Below are 22,811 nucleotides of genomic sequence, written 5' to 3'. Positions count from 1 at the left end.
TACTCCTTTTTTTAATCAAAAAATGTATTTGTTTAAAGAATGGATACATCAAGACTATTGTTGTTTGCTATTATTTCTATATTGCAGCCATATTGCAACTCAGTTAATTACACTCGAGGACAATTAGTAAATTGGCTCATGACTGAATGACACTCAATTAACATAGTTCTTTATCAACACTACTCAGTAGTTGAAAACGTTGTGTACTTATGTACTTCATGTTCTGATTGTTGCAATTCATTTTATATAAAATGTTATGATAAAAGGTTTAAAATAAAAAATATATAATAATATATAAATTACATATTATAAACAATCTTTCTGATATGGTACAGCTCAAATATTATCGGAAGCAGAAAACATTTTATTACCAAAAACATAATAAATGACTTAATTAAAATATAGAAAAAAAATCTGGGGAAATTGTAAATTTATTATATATAAGGCAAACAAAATGATTTTGTGTGTACATATTTGGAGTAAATAAAGCCAGTTTAGACTAAAAACAATGTTCAAACACAGGAGTTTAAGAACAAATATAATAATATGAGTATTGATTGATGTTTTCACATGCAAAGAAAAAAAATAAATTGTGATAGATCTTTTGAATATGAACTTAAATTGTGTGCAGATGCACCTACATGTTGGGGAATAGGATTTAAATGGAACCAAATGAGAGATTATATGTGACAATGTGTATATTTATCCTTAAGTATATATATGAGGGCCATGAAACGGAATATGTACTCATTGCAGAGGACTATAACAAATGGTGGGTGCCCTGGGTGGTAACACATTTGATCAAGGGCAGCAGTCTACAAACTTTATCGCTGATAGAGCCGATTGGTCCAGTTTCTCATTGATAAAACTTAAAAAACACACTTTATTTAGGTTTTTGAGGCCGGTAAGCCATTTATTTAAAAAATGGGCCTTTTAAATATCAACCAATAACTAATTTAGTAGAATTTTCTTTGCATAAGAATTTTAACTTTATTTTTGACAGCAACAAATACAAGTTCCCTTCAAAAAAAAACACCCTGTGCCAAATAAGATCCCCCTGCTGTATAAAAAAATGCAAGAAAGTTAAATCAAACAAAGCATTTTCCACCATTGTGATTTTGATGCACCATCATCACCTCATGACATTAATGGTCTAGGAACTATTTTTTAATTAAATCTACATGTGGGACCGCACAGTGGAGAAGTGGTTTGTGCCCTTGCCTCACAGTGAGAATGCCCTGGTTCAAAACTCATATCATACCTTCTGATTGGAGCCGGCATGTCTTCCTCATGCATTGGGCCCTCTACGGGTGCTCCAGCTTCCTCCCACGGTCCAAAAACGTGCTTGGTTAAATGGTTACTAAAGTGTCCCTATATGTGCATGTGCGGCCCTGGGAAAGACTGGCAACTCGTCCAGGGTGTACACCACCCTCACCCAACAACAGCTAGGACAGGCCCCAGCAACCCTGTGACCCCAACAGCCTATAAATGGTTTGGAAAATACCATTATTTTTCTCAGATATAAAATCCTAATTATAATAAACAAAACTTGATTAACTAAAGAAATGAACCCTTAAAAAGCTGAAATCATTGCCATTAATTTTCAAAGCCAATGGTGGCTGATGGAGCTAATGCCTCAGGGTGTAATGGGTGAGACCATTTATAAGGCTTTTACTGCTTTTCGGATATTTCTAGCATTATTATTTTTTAAATCTCCAATTTTTCCTTTTAAAGTAAATAGAATATTATCATCAATTAGTCAATTATCTTCTAAACATGTTTGTGTTTGTTACATATGAAGAGATTCACCTGATTTGATGAGTTTATTTTTGCAAATCTGTGACAAAGCAGCTCTTTTCCCTTTGGGTTCTATCGCCAGGTTACCCTCACATTCACAAACACAAAACATAAAACAGGAGGCGTCCCAGAACGCCACATGGGGGGTAAACCTTCCCCTGGAGTTCGTTTGACTCTCCCAGGACCTCGCTAACATTCTCGGTTCCTTGTGTGTGATGGACCGGCGCACAACGGCAACAACACGCTCTCATCACTTCAGGGTGTCCGTGCGCACTTCCTCCTCCCTGCGCCTCCGAATCGACCCAGTCTTTCTTCCTTTTCATCCTCTTTTCCCTTTTTTTTAAACTCGTCCTCCCCCCACCTCTCCGCCCGGTGGTATCGCCCGACGGTGAAGCGGAGAGCGCAGTTATCGGCTGCAGGTCGCGCGGAGAGGAACGCAGATCTACGGACCCTCGAACCTGTTTCTGGTCTGCTCAAAGTGCAAGTCCCGTTCGCTTTTTGTAAATCTGGCGTTTTTCATCAACTTGGGAAATACTAAACAGCCTTGAAGGTAAAAGAAAAAACACTTTCCTCCTGTTTTTTTGTTTTATTTGTTAGTGAAATACCTGAAATGACTAATACAAAGCACTTTTTGGGTGTGTTACTTACTCGTTTGTCAGATTTACTTACTAATTATCAAGCAATAGGTTATTCGACTTTATTCTGTGTATTTTATTTTATTTTATTAATTGCACAATAGAAGAAAAAAGCGCACATCACCACTCGAGAGCTGGATTCAGCTTTGGATCCGCGTCCCGCTCCGTTTAAAGCACAATTTGATCATCACAACACTTCTTGTTCTTCACTATATAGATATTTTTTCTTGTGTTTTCTTCTCGCTTTGCTGCGGGGTAAGTGATCCGTGCGTGGATATAAGGTGTTGTTCTCGCGTCTCGCCAGTTTTACTTTCCACTCACGTTTCATCCCAGGATCAGAGGCGCATTTGTGGACTGCAGGAGCTGCCTGTTCCTGCTACAGCAGCACCAGCGCGGGCTCGAACTTCACTTTGTTTAGGCTGCACGCTGCACCACAGCTAATTCAAACGGACAACTTTTAAGTGGAAACTTGTTTTTTTTTTTTTTTACTACTTTCACTTAGATTGCAATCATCTTGTTAGATGTGAAACTTGCAGTCATTTTGTTCAAATCTTTTTTGTTTTTTATTGTCAAACCTCATTCATTATTTAATCATGTTTTGCTTTTATTAAATTAGTGTACATTTTAATATATTTTTTAAAATCAGAATAGACAATTCTAAAACACTCTTTGGAGAACTTTTTTGGAGCTATAACTTGTGTGACAAACTTTGCTTGTTTAGAAAACATTCAATCCTTACTGTATATTTACAATATGTTTCTTAATAAAATACAAAGTTATATTAATAAAGTTACATTTGAATCGTCACAATTAAAATCTGTTCACAGTCGAACGACAGAGGGCAGTATTGAGCAGCTTTGTGCAGCTGGAAAGACACCTTTTCCAGGTGAAGTTTTCAACATCCAGTGATGAAGAACCTGTGAGCTCCATCTGAATTAAACGCAAACACAGCAGACATACATTCCTACTCTCTACCAAAAAAATAGAATAAGAAAAAACATCCCATCATGACTTTTTTGTTTCCTTTTTTTTTAAATTTATCTCATAATATTGCTTGCACTGAAGAGAATGAGTGAAAATCTGCATTCCTTTGAAGGTTATTTTCCTGCATAAGTAACCTTCGCCAGGCTCTGTGAAAGCGACTCGTTTCTGTCTGAGCCACACTTCATCTTCATCATCCGTAAAGGTTGTATTCATTAGCGGCTCTCAAATGCAACAGGTGTTTGCCACGGCGCCGCTCATTAGTGCATGTTGTCTTTTCCGGATGCTAAAGGCTTTTGCTTTAAAACGTAGGAGATTTGAGACTCCTGTTTTAGATCACAACAACCTCATTTATCTCCTGCGAGGTTCAACCTCGGCTTTGACCCCACTCATTCATCACCACGTGTGAAAACGCCGCTGCGCTCCCGTCGGTTGATGGATATTCATATATCCTTACAAGTTTTGTCATGCCCGCATGCTTGTCTTATGGATGATTAACGCTTTTGTCGTTTGATGACTGGCTTTAGTGTCCACGATCGGCTCTTTCAAATGGAAAGCAGGTTTTCATCTCTGATGAACTTATGAGGGCACTTGACAGGGGTGGAGGGGGGACCCAGCTATTACACAAAGCACAAACTGGACCTCTTCTTCTTTTTTTTTACATTATTCCTCCTTCTTTCTCCTCTTCTTGAGCGTGTTCTGTTTCAGGTCGCATCTTCATGTCACCTGATTAATAATTCACCACCATTAACAAATATAAGTGTGGAGTAGATGAGGGCTGTAGTGTCCTTATCGCATTTTTTAATGATGCCTAAGTTGTAACTGTGTCAGGGGGCTGGAATCATCTGAGCGGGACAAACGGATATGAAAGTTTGAAGATTGCAGATCGAGATCTTCCTCCTTCTGGTATTAGCCTTCGGAGAACAGAAAACCTGGGCGTGAGCCGTGCAGTCAAGCCTGCAGAAGATTGTGTGGAGATAGCATACGGGTTTCAACCACAAGTGTGATTATGTCTGGTCTCACGGCATACTGTTTGGGTTGTAATCAGAGTTAGATAAAAGGAGGAAAAAGTTGGATAGAAAAATATTGCCCTTTTATCCCAGACAGTCTCTTTGTTGTTCTATTAAGGTGGTATTATCACCTAAAGGGTGATGTAAACTGATAGCTTTCACATCATTTTGTCGCTGCCGCTGTCCAATGGATCAACTTTTTAAGTCTTAAAATATATATTTCTGGAATATTTTTTATTTTTGCAACATTTCTGCTGTTTTTTTTTTTTTTTTTTGGCTCTGATTTGCAGAACCAACTTCTGTTCAGCCCCACTACGGGGTGCAGGTAGAATATTAGAGTGAGCAAGTTTTCGTGTGCAGAGAGTTTGGGGTGTCATATCCCTTCGAGCCCCTAACAAGCATAGAAAACCATGCTATCATTTGATCATTTTATTCATTTTCTAAACCTGTTGTATCCCTCTTGGGGTCACAGGGACTACCAGAGCCTCACGAGTACACCCCGGACTGGTCACGAGTCTGTTGCAGGGCCACACAAGTCACACCTAGGCACAATTTAGAGCAGGGGCCCCAAAACTTTTTCTTGTGAGGGCCACAAAGCTGTTTCCTTCTTGGATGTGGGGCCAGGGTCAGTTTGTAGGCTAGCTAACAGTCGCAGGATGCGTCCAAATCAGGGTTCTCAAACTCAGTTTAACTTGGGGCCACTGAAGGCAGCGTCTGACTGAGGCTGGGCCATATGGGGTTCCATTTGCGCCAAAAATATGTCTTTGGTCCATTATCTATGTGTACTGAACAAGTTTATTGAACATTTGTTCATGTCTATGAACTACTAAGCAATATCTTCTGCTTGTTCTGTGAAACGACAGGAGCTAACGATGCTACCAACTGTTGCTAAGGCCTTATCTGATGACCAGATCCAACGACAATAGCAAATGCAAAGTTTTAAGCATAAAGTAGGCTGAAACATCATAAAGCAAATACAAAGCTATCATCAACGAAGTGTGAACATGCAGAAGATATTGCTTAGTAGACATTGAACTCTTATATTAGAGCAGGGGCAGCAAAATATCAACTTGGTGGCCGCAAATGGTCCGCGGGCCTCCAGTTTCGCGCGTAATTTCGCAGCCAATTTTATCAATTTAAACGTAAACATTTACATTTTTCCAGAAAGCCACAAATAACCAGAGAGGAGAAAATACTGCAGAAGAGTGACATGAAAAGTCACATTCAATGGGGTCTCGATTTACTTGAAAAGTAGACAAAAAATGCTCTGACAGTGTTTAGGGGGCCAGGCCACTTGTGGGGCACAGTTTGGGGACCCCTGATTTGGAGTAATCTTTCAACCATGATGCAAGTCATTGGACTGTAGGAGGAAGATGAACATACAAACTCCACACTGAAAGCTCCCTGCTGGGATTTGAGGCCGGACCTTCTTGCTTCGAGGCAAAGGCGCTAACCGCTGCACCACCGTGCTGCCTCCTTACCAAAAATCTATCTTCTCCTTTGATCTACTTCATATGTCTTATACTTTTTATGTTGAATACTCTTCCCTCCTCAGCATTCACCGGGACAGACACAGGCACTGGTTTGTGCCTTCTTCAGGCTGGATTTATCCATTTTTTATGTCTGTCTGTCCATTTTTTGTCTTATAATTTATTTATTTATTTGTATTTTTGTTTCTTTTTTTTGATAATATTATTTCTTCAGTTAATTGGGAATTTTTGCAAGCTATACAATTTTAGGGGGGCAGTTTAGAGGGGCATTGGCCCCCCTTTCCCTATGCATATATCCGACCTTGTTTCTGTTACAGGGTAACACTGTAGAAAGGAAAGCAATCACTTATCTTTAGGAAGGATGTTCTCAGCTTTGTAAGGTATTGGAGTTCGCTCATCTGAGGCATCGCGGTCTGTTGATCAAGGTTTTTTTCTGTGTAGCGCTGATTTTGTGAAGGTGAAAAAGAGAAATATTAGACTTTTAAAGTGGCCACACTGAGAGCAGGATTCACATGGAAATGAGGTCAGGAAAACAAGCCCGTCTACATTCAAAGAGAGGAGAAGAACGCACCACCTTTTTCTGTCGGTGTTTCAAGGAAACAGCCATGTTGACGTGTCTGTAAAAAAAAAAAAAAATGCAAGACTTGAAATTGCAACTTCAGGCGATGAAGCAATCTTTTTGGGGACATCACTTAAATATTTATTTTTTCATGCATGTTCCATTAGAAACCTGGTTAAGGTTGCACATTTGATTGCAAACCTGAAAATCAGCTGTTGGACAACTTGACCATTGAATTGTTCTCTTTTCCCTTCTTTTTGTGGGTGAGCATTGGTTTTCAGACTGTGGCCAATTTCCCTGTCAGCACCAAACTGCAGTTTGACAGAAGCACTTGGCCTCACCTGAGCAGCAACCTGTAGGGAATCTGCATTTGACTTCAGCTGCTTCTTTTCTCGTGATAGCCAGACACTTTGAACTGGGGGGACAGCAGTCAGAGCCACTGGGTTGAAATGAATTATTCCACAGTGTCTGTCTGGGCACCCCCCACCCACCCACCACCCCTCGCAGGATCCCATTGTTTCCGAATGCACTTGGTGTGGCCTTCACCCGCCGCAGCCTCAGTCTGTTTGAAACCTGGCCTTTTTCTGCCTCGACACACAGCTTTGCTGTCTGTGAAATCCAATATGGAAGCGACGTCTCTCTGCTTTGTCTGTAACCCAGCTAATTAGAGCTTGATCCGACCCAACAGTCTCAATTTGTTTGTGGGACGCCATCCTCTTTGTTTACCCTCCACTTTCTTCTGTTAGTTCTGCGTCTTCATGAGCGCACAGAAACGCATCGAAATGGGAAATAGGGAGGAGGATTTTGTTCTACATGTTTTGTGTTTTACTCTGCTGTGATTTCTTGTTCTAATTAAACAGAACAAGCAGTCGGAATATGTAAAATCAGCACTGGAATTAGATTTTTAAGGCAGAGGCAATATATGCAAAAAGAGCAGATTAGAGTCGTTTTTATGGACAATAAAAAAAATTTATAGCTCTGGTTTAATTGCACTCACATTTATACATTGAAGGATGAGGTTTTTATTTTTATTTTTTTATTTTAAACAGACGTTTTCTCCCTGTTCGTACATTATTACCACCCATCTGGAGATTACAGCAGGTATGTGAGAGGGTAAGAGGTTTGCTCTCATCCATGCATGTGCGCATGCGTGCATGTCTGAGCAATCCCATTTTTTCTTCCTTCTTTGTGTGCATGCAAAGAGGACGTGAAGGCATGTGCCTTTTTCTGTCCCACCGCTCCTCTGTTGAGCCCCAACTAGGTTTGAGCTGGGTGGGAATAAAAGTGGGGCAAAAAAAGAAAAAAAAAAAAAGAAAAAAGGAGGAGAAGGAAGGTACTCCCACATTTGATTTGTCTATTGTCTATGTGTGTGCGCATGTGTGTGTGTTAGTGTGTAGTGAGACGGACACTATTTCCATTGATGCTCTGGATGTATGACTGAAACCCCCAGACCCTTTAGGAAGGGAGCTCATTCAAGGCTTGATGTGACCCGGAGGACGGGGTTAGAAGATTGTTGTTGAGCCCTTTTGTGGGGTCGGTGGGAACATTGTTCCCGTTCAGCCGCTTTTATGCCGCAGAGCTGCTGAATTCGGTGAGCTGGATGGGCTTTTAGGTTGTCTGCTTCATTTTAAAGTCAATAAAATATGTGTCGTTCCCTGTTACAAGTCATTAAAATGATTTCAGGGGACATTTTCCACAGGCTATGATTCATATTTTGTGATTTATTACAAGCTGGGCTGACCTTTTAACGAATCTGATATCCATATGCTGAGTTTTTAGAGGTGTAATATAGAAAAACGAGTGTAATATGCACTTTACTGGGAATTAGAGACTGAATAATTATGTGACGAATTGCAATACCAGCACAGAACACGAGTTTCGGTGGCAAAACTAGCATGGAAATAAATGACAAATCATAGAAAAGCATTGCCACTCATTAATCGTGAGGGACATTTTTAATTACGGTTTTAAATTTGCGTAGTTTTACAGATTTTCATTCTTTCAAAATAAATTATTGCTTCTTGTATCAGTGACTTTACAAATTATGGCATTTTTGACCCTATTCTAATAAAAAAACTGTTGTATTCCTATTTTCAAAAAAACATACATTTTTTTGGTCTGCCCAAAAAAATATCTTAAGTCCAGTCACACATAATGAGTTAAAAAAACTTTTTTTGGAGTCTGCACTCTACAAATTATTAGTTTTGCTGTTAGACTTTCAAACAAGGCTTGAATTGTGATGCACTGGGAAATGCTTGAGCATTTATTCAGCCATCCTACAAATAGAAATGAAATGACTTCATGACACAGACTTTTGTTTGTTTGACGCCGTTGAAAACTAGAAATAACATGACTGAGAGTTGTTGCAGTGAGGAGGTTATTACGAAAAGCAAACCTGAGTTCTTCATCCCTTTAGTCACAGTTTTAATGACTTTGGCTTGTTTCCTGTGTTTGACTTTGACTTGCTGACCCCGATTGGCCTTAAAGAAAGGTGCAATGTGAGGTTCAGTGTCTTGCCCAAGGACACTTCAACATGTGTCAGGACAGGGCGGGAACCAAACCTGCGATTTTCTGATCAGAGGTCGACTGCTCTGCCTCCACAGCCGCCCCCTTTAATGACATAAAAATCATTTTTAGGGAGTTATTTGTAGTCTATGATTTGGTGATAGTTCAGCATTAGATAGGATTCTAAAAAGTGTTGCTGCATTCAGATCAGAACTTTAAATATTACATATTTATCACCATTTATGATTTATAAAACTTGCAAGCACTCCTAACTGCATCTTAATACTTTATCCCAAAATATGTCATTTTTGTGATTTGGTTTTTGTCTTTTTCTTTTGGTTAAAGGCTAAATGTGTGTTTTTAATGCTGTTACCCAAACTATAAGCTGGAAATTGATGTTTTGCTTTCAAGTTAAAGCAGATAAAATGTTCTGACAAGTAATTCCCGTAGAATTTCGATTCTTCTACTTATTTGGATTCAGCTCTGTGTGAAGTTTGGAAGTTTTCTCCAGGGACACTGACTGCCTCCTACAGTCCCAAAACATGCTTCATAGGTTATTTTGTGTCTTTAAATTGTCCCTATATGTGCATGTTAGAGTTCATGTGTGGCCTTGCGACAGACTGGCCACCTGATTAGGGTGCGCCCCACCTTTACCCAACAGTAGCCGGTGTGAGTCCATGACCCCAAAAGGGATTTTGGAGTCATGTATGGCGGCAGAACCACCATTAGTGTGTGAATGGGTGTTTGCATGCATGGATGAACAGGATTTGTAACTGCAAAGTGCTTTGGGCCCAAATGGAAGAGAAGAACTGTATGATAATAATCATTTACTGTACAGCAAATTGATAAGTTAAACATTTGGGCAACATTGAAAATTGAACATTGCACCGATTCATAACAATAAGAGAGATTTTAACAAGTTGATAGGCCAATTTATTGTAGTTACAACAATGATTAGATATAATCTGTGTCTTCACTAATGACTCTAGTAAACAAACAAAATGTTCATATTGTGAATAATTAAATATCTAATGATGTAATCATCTGACTAACTGTTTGTGATGACTTCTTTTTTTTGTCTAATTTATTTACCTGGTACTCTTTTGTTGGCTGTCATCTAAGCAGCAAATCTGAGTCTTTGGCGCTGTAGAGCTCATTACTGAAGAAAATACAAGTCTGCCCTGTGATAATTAGCATCTATGACCAGGGTTAGGGTTAGAAAAAAAAACTTTGATTCAATCTCTCCACTCAGAAAGTGTAAAATTAAGTACTAAAATGTATACATTAAAATTTATTTAGGCATTTCTAGTAAAAGTTGCAAAATTACCAGAAAACGTGCATAATTTTAAACTCTCATAAGTGTTGATAGTATGTAACGTGGCTTCAAAAGCATAAATTAATTGAAATAACTCAAAACATCTGCTGGTATTAATTTCCATGTGAGTCAAAGCGCCTTATCCATTTATCATTGGAATTTTAAATATGCTTTGAAAATGTACACAAAAGCCCTTATCTCAAAGTTGTCAAAGCCTTCTTTTGAGCCATTTCTTTAAGTTCTTTTTCACAGAGGAGAAAAGGGGAGAGACCTGCAAGGAGCTGGAGGCTAGTAAAAGTAAAATATGACAGATAGGCCTTTGAATAACAAGCGCACGGGCTGCACTTTTTAGCACGCCAGCCTGATCCAATTCCAAGATGGGAGTCTTACTTTTCACCTTAAACCCCTCCCAATTTATGTCACATGGTAAAAAAATGGTAAATGGCGTATACTTGTATAGCGCTTTCTACCCTCCTTCGAGGGCCCAAAGCGCTTCACAGTCACAGACCCATTCACCCATTCACACACACATTCACACACTGGTGGTACACATGATGTACAATTGTATTGTGGTGTCATGAACTACATTTTGAATGGTTCAAGTTAGGGTTTGGGTCAACCCTTTGATTGTACGTGAGAACTGGACTGAGTGAGTGTGACATCATCCATACAAAATGAGCTTCAGTGAAATGAAGTCAATTCATTCACCATTTTTTCATGATATGGATGACTCCATGTTGGAGCCAGACGACATCAGCTAGCAACGGCAATGATGCGACTAGATTCAATTAAATAAGAATTTCCTTGAGGTTGGCGTCACAACTCAAGTTTGATACAACCTTCAAACATTGTTCACACCTTGTTGCAGGCTGTTGACCCCCAATGAGACAGAGAAGTTTTAACTTTTTGCAAGTCCAAGTAAGAATTTGGGTCAAAAGTCGAGGACATCTGATTAAAATGGGCATTATGTAGTCACAAAATGTCTCTATGGCAAGGCAAGGCAAGTTTATTTGTATAGCACATTTCATGTACAGAGACAATTCAAAGTGCTTTACATAAAACATTAAAAGAAACAATCAAAAGAAATAGTAAAAATGTCATTCATCATCATTCAAATCCTTAAAATAAAATTAAAAGAAAATAAAAAGATTTTAATTTAAAACAAGCATAGATAAAAAGTGCGGACGTAAACTTTTGAACACATATTAATCAAATGCAGCTGAGAACAGGTGAGTCTTTAACCTGGATTTAAATACACTGAGTGTTTCAGCTGATCTAAGGTTTTCTGGAAGTCTGTTCCAGATCTGTGGTGCATAGAAGCTGAATGCAGCTTCTCCATGTTTAGTTCTGACTCTAGGAACTGATAAAAGACCGGATCCAGATGACCGGAGAGGTCTGGCTGGTACATACTGGGTCAGGAGGTCAGTCATGTATTTTGGTGCTAAACCATTCAAAGCTTTATAAACCAGTAACAGAACTTTAAAGTCTATCCTCTGACAGACAGGTAACCAGTGTAAAGACCTCAGAACTGGACTGATGTGGTCTACTTTCTTGGTCCTTGTGAGAACCCGAGCAGCAGAGTTCTGAATAAGCTGCAGTTTCCTGATGGATTTTTTTGGTAGTCCTGTAAAAACACTGTTACAGTAATCAAGTCGACTAAAGATGAAAGCATGCACTAGTTTCTCCAGGTCCTGCTTAGACATCAGATCTTTAATCCTTGAGATATTTTTGAGATGATAATAGGCTGATTTAGTGACTGCCTTAATGTGTTTATCAAAATTTAGGTCTGTGTCTATCACTACACCCAAGTTTCTGGCCTGGTTGGTAGTTTTTAGTTGAATAGATTGAAGCTCTGTAGTGACGTCTAACCTTTTTTCTTTAGCCCCAAAGACAATAACCTCAGTTTTGTTTTTGTTTAATTGAAGTAAGTTGTGACACATCCAGTCATTAATGTCCTCAATGCATTTACCAAGAGCCTGTACAGGGCCTCGGTCTCCTGGTGTCAGTCTAATATATATCTGTGTGTCATCTGCATAGCTATGGTAACTAATGTTGTTGTTCTTTATAACCTGGGCCAGTGGGAGCATGTAGATGTTAAATAGAAGTGGTCCCAGGATGGAGCCTTGGGGCACTCCACATGTAATTTCTGTTGGCTCAGAGGTGAACTCCAAAACACCTTGGTGAGCTCTTCTTGCTCTCTCAGGCTGTGCTGTGATGCGCTGTGCAATAACGCATAGCTGGCCTAGCCTGGCGCGGGGGCGCTGTGTGTGTTGATCTTTCGTTTTTGGATTAGCGCTGCTTGATCTGAGCGGCTGCTGCAAACCTCTGAGCAATTTGGATGTGTTGCTCTACCACCAATTTCCCTTAGGATCAATAAAGTTTATTTTCCTGATCTTGTCAGAACAACTGCTTGACATTACAGTACTGTAAATGATAAACTACTTGATGAAAACAGACTTTTTTAGGTTTGGAAGTAGATAAAAAGGATGGATAAATTATATTTGGTCAAAGTTTAAGCTTCAAGTTTTTTTCTTTGGTCTGTGGTGTCAACTCGTGTCTTACGCCAGTGTCCATAACTTTTATGTGATTCAAGTCAAAGTCTCAAATAAACATGAAGTTTAATGGAAACATCTAAATCACCTAAAATTTGTACGCATCTTGAAAATATGTTAGAGGTTTCATTTATTCATTTCTAGATAACCTTCCACCACCAGCCAAGGAGGCCCAAAGTGCTGGACACAAGGAGAGCAGAATGCATTATATAATCATAAAAATATAGAAAGGATAAAAGAGATTAAAACAGATTAAAACCAACAATCTGATGTATATTTATTTATACACAAGAACATTTTCAGGTGTGCCTTTCTTCTCTTGCTTGCACAAAAGTGAAAAAAAGATTGAGCTGACACTGAATTGCAGAGGTTTTAGTGTACTAAAGTTTGACATAAGAGTTCTATCAGTATTCTAAGTCCTGTTTGGGTTTTGGAATGCTTTACTCTCCTGCCTTTTATGTCTCAGTGGTCTAAAATGCAGCTTTTGATACCTTTTGAGCCAGAAAGTCTTCTGAGGTCTTTGACAAAGGATTATCCAGTGACAGATGTAAGAAAAAATATAAATTACATTTCATTCAGAGTGGGTTATTTAGGTGTTAAAATGTTTCTTAAAGATTAAGGCCAGCATGTAATGCATTATCTAAGTGGGTTGTTTGATGTTTTTCCCCCTTTTTATGCAATACTCAAGCCTAATCTGGCATTAGAAGGAAACTGCATTTGTGTATTTTGACATTTCAAAGTATTCTTTCACATTTTTCCTATTCATTGGTTTATGACTTTTGTTAATTTTGTAAGAAACATTCTGGTTTATGAATCGATTATGATCTAAAGTTGTGTGTAAGTGGCTGAGGTTGCTTTTGTACTTTCTTATTAAAGTGTTGCTCATGACCAATTTGTGGGAGATTGCACTACTTAAAGTCCCACTCTGATCATCTTTTGAGCTATTTTGAAAGCGTTCCCAGTGCTCTATTAATTATGATTATGTCTTTTTTAGGCAATTTTTTTTTTAAATGTTGTTTTCAAGGACATAATTTCTGCAGGAGGTAATTAGAAATTCACCTCTGAGATGTGGGCGGGACTACTGGTGTGGATCACAACCTCATAGTTGCATTTTCTTAGTACATGTCTTCCATCATCAGAAACTGCCACCAGAACATGTTAAAAACACAATTTTCATCAGAGTGGGTCTTTGGGAAAATGACCACACTTCTTGTTATGCATGCCAGCCTCTGTACGCTAAGCGTTTTTTTGTTTTTTAATCTTTGCCAAGTGTGCCAAGCTGGTTAAAAAATGCAGCTACAGTCCAATGTGTCACATTTTTCCCCTCAACTTGAAAAGTTCAATTGTTAACACTTTTCCTTTTGACCCACCACCTCACCAGTACCGCTGAGTTTGGTTTGCGGTTGACTTGGGTTGCCATGGCGATAAAGGTGGCTCTCCGGGGGCCAGAGGCTCCGTTTCAGAATGAGGCAGATACAGAAAGAGAGGAGTGTGACAGTGATTAATGTCCTGGCAGAAACAGAGACAGTTACCTCTCAGAAGCCCTCAAGTCACCATCAGAGTATTAACAAGTCCACTCGACCCCCCCCACCCACCTTTCACCACCATCTCCCACCACCACAGGAAAAATGAGATGAGTTTAATTACATAGTGTAATGTGGGGGGAGTCATGTGACAGTCCGGTTACTGCACAGCCTGTTAACAAGGAAGTGAAGTGATGGAGGACCAGGGGCCAGCGTCTGTGTGATGGAGATAAGCAGCCAACCGTGCACCCTCTTCCCACCCCCCCACACCTCAACAAGAAACACTCTACAAACTGTCTGGATTTTTTGTGCCGGAAGTATGGAAAAGCTTTTGTATACTTCTCACAAGCATCAGCTTTTGCATTATTTTAATAGGTTAAATCTGTACTTACAAATACCATCGCACACAACCTATTCTAGCCTCAAATTAGATGCATTTTGAATACTGACTTCAAAGCTTTACCTCTGTAAGTTTCTCCTTTTTCGTGTTCCCCAAGTCAATCTCCGCTCCATTAAAGCTCCTTTTTACCATCTTGCTCCCTTATGGGATTCTTGCACATCACTGCAGTTTTCGCTCTTTTATTTTTTCTTCTTCATGACACTTTGGCTGAACAAAGCTTCTATTTGACCACTATGTTGCAGTGTTTGAGCCCCAGTTAACAAGAAGTAAAAGCTTTGCCCTTTGCTTCTGCAGTGAGTTCTACATTTCTTCCAGCCCAACTTTTTTAGAGCTCTGTGACAGGAGCCTCTGCCCTGCGCTCTCATACTGATAACTCTGTAGTGTAATCCCAGAAGAGTTCATGAAGATGCATGCATCACTTTTACTTCACTTTTCTGTCTTTTGGTCTGAAACAAATGGGGATTTTATTTTCCTGCGCGTGTTTTGGTACACAGGTACTTTGAAAGTGGAGGAGTAGGAGCACTGTTTATCGCGGTGTAAATCAGCTTGATGGTAGGGAGAATGTCTGCTCCCGCGTACGGCAGATTGCTCTTGCTAGTCTTGGCCAGCAGCCCCATTCATCACCTTCCACGAGCGGCTTTAGTTCTTTTGTTTAACTATGGCTGAGGTCCCAGTTGTGGTCCTGAATGTATAGTGTTGCTTCAAATAGTAAATACATCCGTAAACTGACATCTTGGCAGATCAGCGGGATGGTTGAGTACCTTCAATTTTGAAAAAACAATTTCTAAAATGACATTTAATGATTATATATATATTGGTTTGCTCAGTGGTTCAGTGGTTTGCACTCTCACTCTAACAGAAAGGTCTCGGTTCAATGGATCCTTTCTGTGTGCAGTTTGCATTTCGTGGGTACAACCCAAAAACATGCTTCATAGGTTAATAGGTGGCTCTAAATCGTCCCGTGTGTTTGTTCGTGTGGCTCTGCCATACATTGGAAACCTGCCCAGGGTGTACCCCACCCTCACCCAAACAGCAGCTGGGTATGCCATAGCAATCCCATTACCCTCAATGGTATCTAACAAGGACCTGGCCAAGGGGGCAATGTTGACAAAGTTAATGCAGTTTGGAAGATATGAAAAACAAAACAAAAGTATAAAAAATGACAGTCATCAGGAAATAATGGTCCTCTTAAAGCAACAGTTGTATTTTACTCTAATTATTTTTGTCTTGATATTGTCACTGATGGAAATAAATATAATTGAATATTTTTTTTCAAGATTATTCCACCGCCATGGTGCATGGTAGGACTGTAGGCCTATCTAACTGGACAGAAGATCTTTAATGTCACCTCTTGAGTTCTGGATGGCAAAAATGAACCCTGAAGTGGGAACAACACATTTACTTGAGTTTGCTTTGTACAGGTCAACAACAAACAACTCGCCTGCCAATTCAGTTAAATTCAGTTTAATTTCATTTCATTCAATTCAATTTTATTTATTTAGCCCAATATCACAAAAATGGCCTCATTGGGCTTCATGGCAGTAATTGTAAAGAAGCAGAAGATCAGTCATAAAATATAAACAATTGCTAATTGCTAAACTAAACAGACTAAATAAAACTGGTTATCCCTGCCCTTAGACTCCCCTTCTCTGTAAGAAGAAAAACGTAAAAAACCTGATTCAGGAAAAAAAGAAGAAACCTTAGGGATGTCCACATGAAAAAGGAATCCTCTCCCCGGACTGACAGGCTATTTACTAGGACTTTTAAAGAGGAATTATCTTATCTAATTGTACAACTATGTATTTGAAAAGACTTCAGTGCTTAGAAAAAAAAAAAAAAAAGAAAGGAAAAGAGTTCAGCCAAATAGGACTTGGGGACAGGGGGAGGCGAGATCCACAGCCAAGACGAGCTAGAGGCGCGGTCCACGGCCAAGAACAGGAGAACCGACGATCCACCAGGAATCACTCCCACTCTGAGATGTCAGATGACATCAGAGGCGTTGTCCACAGCCAAGAACAATAAAGAAAAAACAAACAAAAAAAGCATCCCTAAAATTGTGCAAATGTAATTCAAATAGAAAAAAAAATCCCACAATTCAAGCGAAAGGAGCACATTGAAATAATACTCAAAGCCAAACTACATCAATATTTATTGTTGGTGTTAAATCAAACTTTTTAGTATTGTGAATTTTTCTCTTTTGGATCCTGCCAGTAGTTATTGGTCGAACTACAACATGCGGTACACTTAAGAAAGCATTAATTCAGGAAAGGACTATGGAGCTATAGGACAATCTTTTCATCTCAAACTTGTCCATTCAAAAGTTAAACTATCTTGAATTAAAATGTAACATTTTTGCTATTTAAAATTAAATTGAGATAATCTGAAGCTATTTGTTATACCCGTTTGAAGTTCTAATTATATTCTGTGTTGCAGTTGTATACAAAGTTGTGTCATCAGCATAAAGATGAACCTTGGGTGAAATGTCTTGAATGTAATTACTTAAAAAAAGTATAAAAAGGTGAAAGGTAGATCTTGGTGCATGCCTCCAGTTATCTTAAGAAATAACTGATTTGCAGCCCTTCACCTGGAAAGATTGAGCCCTACATGTGTGACAACAACCTTTAGGGTTGAAAATATGAATAAATGCATTTTAAATTACAGAATGTAAGTATACTACTTTCCTCTCAGGCTCTGGTGTTCATTATTTCTTATTCTAACCTGTCTTTATAGTCATTTTAATTTAAATTCAAAGATCTGACCCTTTATCTCAGCAGCAAATGCAATTTACATCCTCCTGCAGGGCTTTATTTACTTGATTATGCTACAATGGTTTTGGTTTGCTGAACACCTGGCTGCACAATGAAGATGCGTTTGCCACATAACCACTTCAGAAACAGCAATTATCCTACAGGTCAAGCGGTCCTCTGTGTGTTATTTAGACGCATGCCTCTCTCTCATTTTCCGCATTGTAGTCTTCCTTTTCATTTCACTACTAGCACTTTATGACACCCTCTGGAAACAGACTGCAGGAAGCAAGACAAATACACACTTCACTCAAGACTTTCAAAAGAATTTTAAATTGCAGCCAAAACTTTTGCTTCTCAAACTCTAAATTACTCTTTAAGAGCTTTAAGATGATTAAAGAACATATAGTGATTTTGTCTTATGAACATCCTGATGTTAAGTCATGGCAGAAGTTTAAATTCGGGTTTAGAATTTTTATTTTTTACCAGTATCCAGTCTCGTGGTTCTTAAGCTGCCACATCAATCAAATCCAAAAATGACAGCAAGTCAGCAATTATAGGCATGATTTTTTTATTCATGCACTATTTGTAGGCATTTTCATAATAGCGTAGAAAGGCATGATATAGCACTTCAATATGCAGACACTAAGATTTTATTTAGTAATTTAACAGCCTGTCTAAACGTAAAAACTGAGGAGAGGACCTATTGAGATCCTCTTAAAAATATATACTGTATGTAAGGAAAGGACATTAACCTAAATAGTGTCAATTTGATGATGTTAAGGAGCGAAATCAGTTCAACAGTTTGGAGTTTAAGAAAAAATCTCACACCAAAAATGTTCTTTGTGCTTCAACTTTGCACGGTATCACCTGATGAATGAAGTGACCCATGTTTTTGTGGATCTGTTCCCTTAAAAAAAGATAGAAAAATTATTGTGAGATTAAAGTGTAGGTCAGTCTCCGATTCTGCAGTTTGTTCCACTTAAAAAGATGAGACAGGTCTATAATGTCCATCATTTAACTGTGGGAGATGGAATGTAAGTAAAGAATCCATCCTTTCCTTGATATGGATCACTCAGATCAGTCCTTCTGTCCCCTTTGCAGAAAAGCAGCCCCAAAACATGATGTTTCCACCACCATGCTTTACAGTGGGCTCGCTGTTCTAGGGACGTAACTCAGCACTCTTCTCACTGAATTACAACATCTAGTGCTTATGCTAGAGTTACGTTTTATCTAAGGGTGTGGACAGGTGTCTTTAACACAGATAACCAGCTCAAACAGTAACAGTTTTCTTTGTACAAACAAATGACATTTTTAAATAAAAAGTATTCGGATAGAGTGGAAATGTAATTTAAGTTGTATTTCAGTTGACTTAGTGATTTTAAACCCTTTGAACTTTACGCAATATTTTTTTTAAACATTGTATTATATTTATCTTCGCATTAAATGACTTCTATAGTTAGTGTTGCAATGTGTATTCGTGACTGTTGGAGGTAACTATCAGCTCCAACTTTAGGTTTAAAAAGTGTCCTATAAATAATGAAAATTTATAGTTATTGTAACGCTTGTGGGGAATGTAGTGGTTAAAATGTGCACATTTATGAGGGAAATAAATGATTTAAAAAATGCCATAAATGCCAATATTATGCAGGATCCATGTTCTCACTAAACTGGGAAATGCGAGACAGAAGCATTTTCAGCATGACACAATTTGAGGGTATTGCCTGGAAAGTTGAAAGGTTTATAGGTTTGTGTAGGACGGATGGGACGCTGTAATCCTAAATGTTGGGTGTAAATAACAAAATGTCAAGCTGTAACCAACAGGTGCATGTGTTTATGATGCTGCAGCCGAGCTCTTTTAGCTGATCATAAAAACCAAAGCCTTTGACTGAAGGGCGGCAGCCTTAACAGCAGAGCTAAGCAGCTGCTCTTGCTAGCAGATGTCGCAGGTTAAGGGTGGAAGGTGCAGTCTGTATGCAGATGATGTTACCTCACTGCACCTTTTAAACAAACAAATGACCTAATCTGTCGGATGTTTCCCTGTCACCTTTACCAACCAACAAGTTGCTGCTTGGATGCATATTCCTTGGATTTAAAAGTAATCAGGATTTTGGGGAATTCTGATATTCACAGATTGATGAAATGTGCTAACTTTAGTGGTACGCACAGCAGCCTGTTTTAGCCACTCTAGATGCCCTCCTGCTGCTTCTGACAGCATGCCACGGCTGGCACAATGCCCAGACATCCTTAGCAGTTCACAAACCAGCAGTGATGGCAGCCGGGCCCACGCGTGCTTTGACTTTGCTGAAGATGTGCTTCTATTCATTAGGGCAGTTCAAACGACACAAGGCTGTTTGTGTTCAGTGGCAAGAGGGGAGAACCAAGACATAAAACCAGTGCCCTGCACACTGGGCCTAGCCACTTGTGGTGGATCGAATATTACGCAGAAATCTGCTTGTATTTATTTGAATTTGACTCAGTAGTTTAACAGGTATTATCATGCACATGCCCCCTTGTGTGATAGCTTTGATTTGACAAAGTTTTTACCATTTAATTAACCTGTTGCAAAAAATAAATGTAACATTTCAAGAACATGTTTGTATAAGAATCAATAAGGACAATCACGGATTTCCACAAAAGGTGGAATAGTTTTCAAGGATGATTTGTGATTAAAATTCCTTTGCATTGCCCTTGATAGAATTACATATAATTTTTAAGAGATTTTTTTTAAATAACTCAAGTCTGCTTTTAAGGCAACACATGTCTGTGATATGACCTTGCTTTTCAAAAATATGTATTGAAAATAAAGTCTACAAAAAATCTGGGATCAATCTACAATAGTAGCCTTTTATCTGCTTGCAACAAGCGTTTTAATGCTTGAAGCAGCAGACTCCACAGTTTCCTGGGCATAGGGGTGTTTTAGTATGGTTGTGTATTTGATCAAGGGTGCTGGAACTGCCCTCCAGAGACACTTCAGACAGATGTCTGGCATAGGGCTTTGAAAAAGACCAGCGCCACTTTTTTGTCGTATCTCTTCCTTGAATTGATGCCAGACTGTGTGCTGCAGGTGGTGTACTTTAAAGAGTATTATAAAGAAAAAAAATACAAAGAAAGGAATTATAATAAGTGAAGATATGTAAACGTGACAGGAGTGAGAATTGTTTAACAAAGATAAGAGGATTTCTTCCAATTCCATTGCTTCTGCCTGTAAGAAGGACTCACTGAATGAATGACATGTTTGTTTTCTACATGTTCAAGACAGAATCTTAAAGCCAAACTCTACCAAACCAATTCAACTTCTGTGCTGTTTAACTAACACTAGTAAAAAAATGTCATCCATTTCGACCTCTTAACCTGAACTTGCGCATGTATGGCGTTTTAAGAAGCAACAAAAGCGATTTACTGTGTTTTCCTCACTAAAAGACACACTTAAAAGGCTTTAAAAAATGATGGTGTGTTGTATTGATTCCAGTTGTTCTTACTTATGACAAAACACGAGTCATCCTGTTTTTTTTTATGAGTGGCACACAAGTTTGGGTGTTATTTTGTATATGCTGGTAACGTGTAGCAGTGTTGGACTCTTTTACAAGTTACAAACAAGGTCGGGATTTAGCATTGTCTTAGTAGCATTTGTTTTAGTGGTATCAGTCTATTTTTTAAGGTGTTGCAAAAGAGGTTATTGTAAATATGCTAACGTGTAGCGGTGTCATACTGTGTTTTTTATGCTTCACTAACAAGGTATGGAGTTACCGTAGTCTTAGTAACATTTGTTATAGTAGTATCAGTCTGATCTTTTAACGTGTTGCAAAGAAAGGATTATTGTAAATATGCTAACTCGGCTAACTTTAGCGTGTCAGACTGTTTTTTTTACACTTTACTAACAAGCTTGAGAGTTAGTGTAGTTACAGTAATGTTTGTTTATGTTGTAGGTCTATCAGTAGCAAACAAGAGTGGGAGTTACAGGTATTGTGAATGCGCTAACATGGCTAACGCTTCTAACATGGCTAACATAGCGTGTAAAAAACAAGTTCAAGAACTACTGTCAACGCACTTTATAAAGTTTGACAGACTAACGGACCTATCTCTGACTCTTTTGTTTTGCTTAGTGTCCGGTACATCTAAAATATGACATAAATTTGAAAATAGATCATTTTTTGACAGTGGGCCTTATAATTTGGTGTGCCCTATAGTGAGGAAAAAACTGTGTTTTTATTTGTGTTTTCATGGCCTAAAGCTGTTTTATATGAAATCTGTATTTATTCAATACAATAGTGGTTATTGTATATCAATATGAGTCATTACTCTAGCTTTGCAATCAATTAAACTGTCTTTGAGTAAACTAGAATGCTGTCTGCCTGTACTACCCATAAAAGAACAAAGTATGACGTAACATTTTTCAGAATAGTGTTACTTTTTATTATACAGATGACTGCATTACTGTCCTGGAGGAGCAAAACACATGATGAGAAAAATATGTTAGCAATCATTATAGTCATGCTTTAGTTCAAGTCCTGAAAACCAAACATTCAATAAGTAACAGAAGGAAAAACCTTTCTTTTATGCATTTTTTTTACCGAGATGCATTCTCCATTACTTCCCTCTTTGGTGATATCACACACAAATATCTGTTAAAGTTGCTCCTGAATGTTCTTTTTTCCTGTGTGATTGAGCTTTGTTGCAAGACCTCAAAGCCACGTTAGAACCTAAACTAAAAGTTTTGGATTTGTGTGATGTAATCATAGCAGACAGAGACCTGTGTGTTAACAGTAAATGGTTTTCATTTGAAGGTGGAGAGGCAGGCTTTCACAGCATTTCAAACTTTGAATATATTTCCAGCTTCTATGGAAGCTTCACTTTTTGAGTGAAGTGAAGCAGAAAGGGCATAAGGGTTCTGTTAAGGTTGGAAACAGCATTGGTCTCATTCACGCCAGATCGTATTGCAGTGAGCTCTGATCTGCTTCTTTGAAAGGGTGACAGTAAAGGAAGACTTTAATCTCAGCTTCATACATTTGTGCACGGAAAAAGAAAGGCTTTCTTTCGTCTCTTCAAGGCTGATGAAACTTGACTTTGTAATTTATCATCCCTAACTGACTGGTATTGACTTTTAGAAAGTTTCAGACTGCTTTTATCCAATGGTATTCATCCTATGTTCTCAAACATTTTGTCTCTCTGAATCAGTTGGAGACAAAACAAATTGAGACTGTTTATGAAAGACACTGTAATGCCTTTCAATGACATTTGAATTGCGTCCTTTTCAAAACATGGAAGTGCCAACCAGTTGAAAAGGGATCATGAAGGGC

General features: G+C 38.6%; 1 protein-coding gene across 3 annotated transcripts in view; it reads left to right on the top strand.

The window, feature by feature from the left end:
* Nucleotides 1-1,844: 1,844 nt before the first annotated feature.
* sema5ba (sema domain, seven thrombospondin repeats (type 1 and type 1-like), transmembrane domain (TM) and short cytoplasmic domain, (semaphorin) 5Ba) overlaps nt 1,845-22,811 on the top strand; it is a 215,916-nt gene continuing 194,949 nt past the window's right edge. The window contains exon 1 of one of the 3 annotated variants that reach the window (XM_036209693.1): nt 1,845-2,347. The gene's annotated coding sequence lies outside the window, so the exon portion shown is untranslated. The remainder of the gene's footprint in view (nt 2,348-22,811) is intronic. The other 2 variants (XM_036209692.1, XM_024286265.2) reach the window with 2 other exon arrangements.

Source organism: Oryzias melastigma, linkage group LG21 (genome assembly GCF_002922805.2).
Source record: "Oryzias melastigma strain HK-1 linkage group LG21, ASM292280v2, whole genome shotgun sequence".
Lineage (NCBI taxonomy): Eukaryota > Metazoa > Chordata > Actinopteri > Beloniformes > Adrianichthyidae > Oryzias > Oryzias melastigma.
The sequence above is the reverse complement of the archived record's forward strand: the minus strand, read 5'-3'. Positions and strand labels throughout refer to the sequence as shown.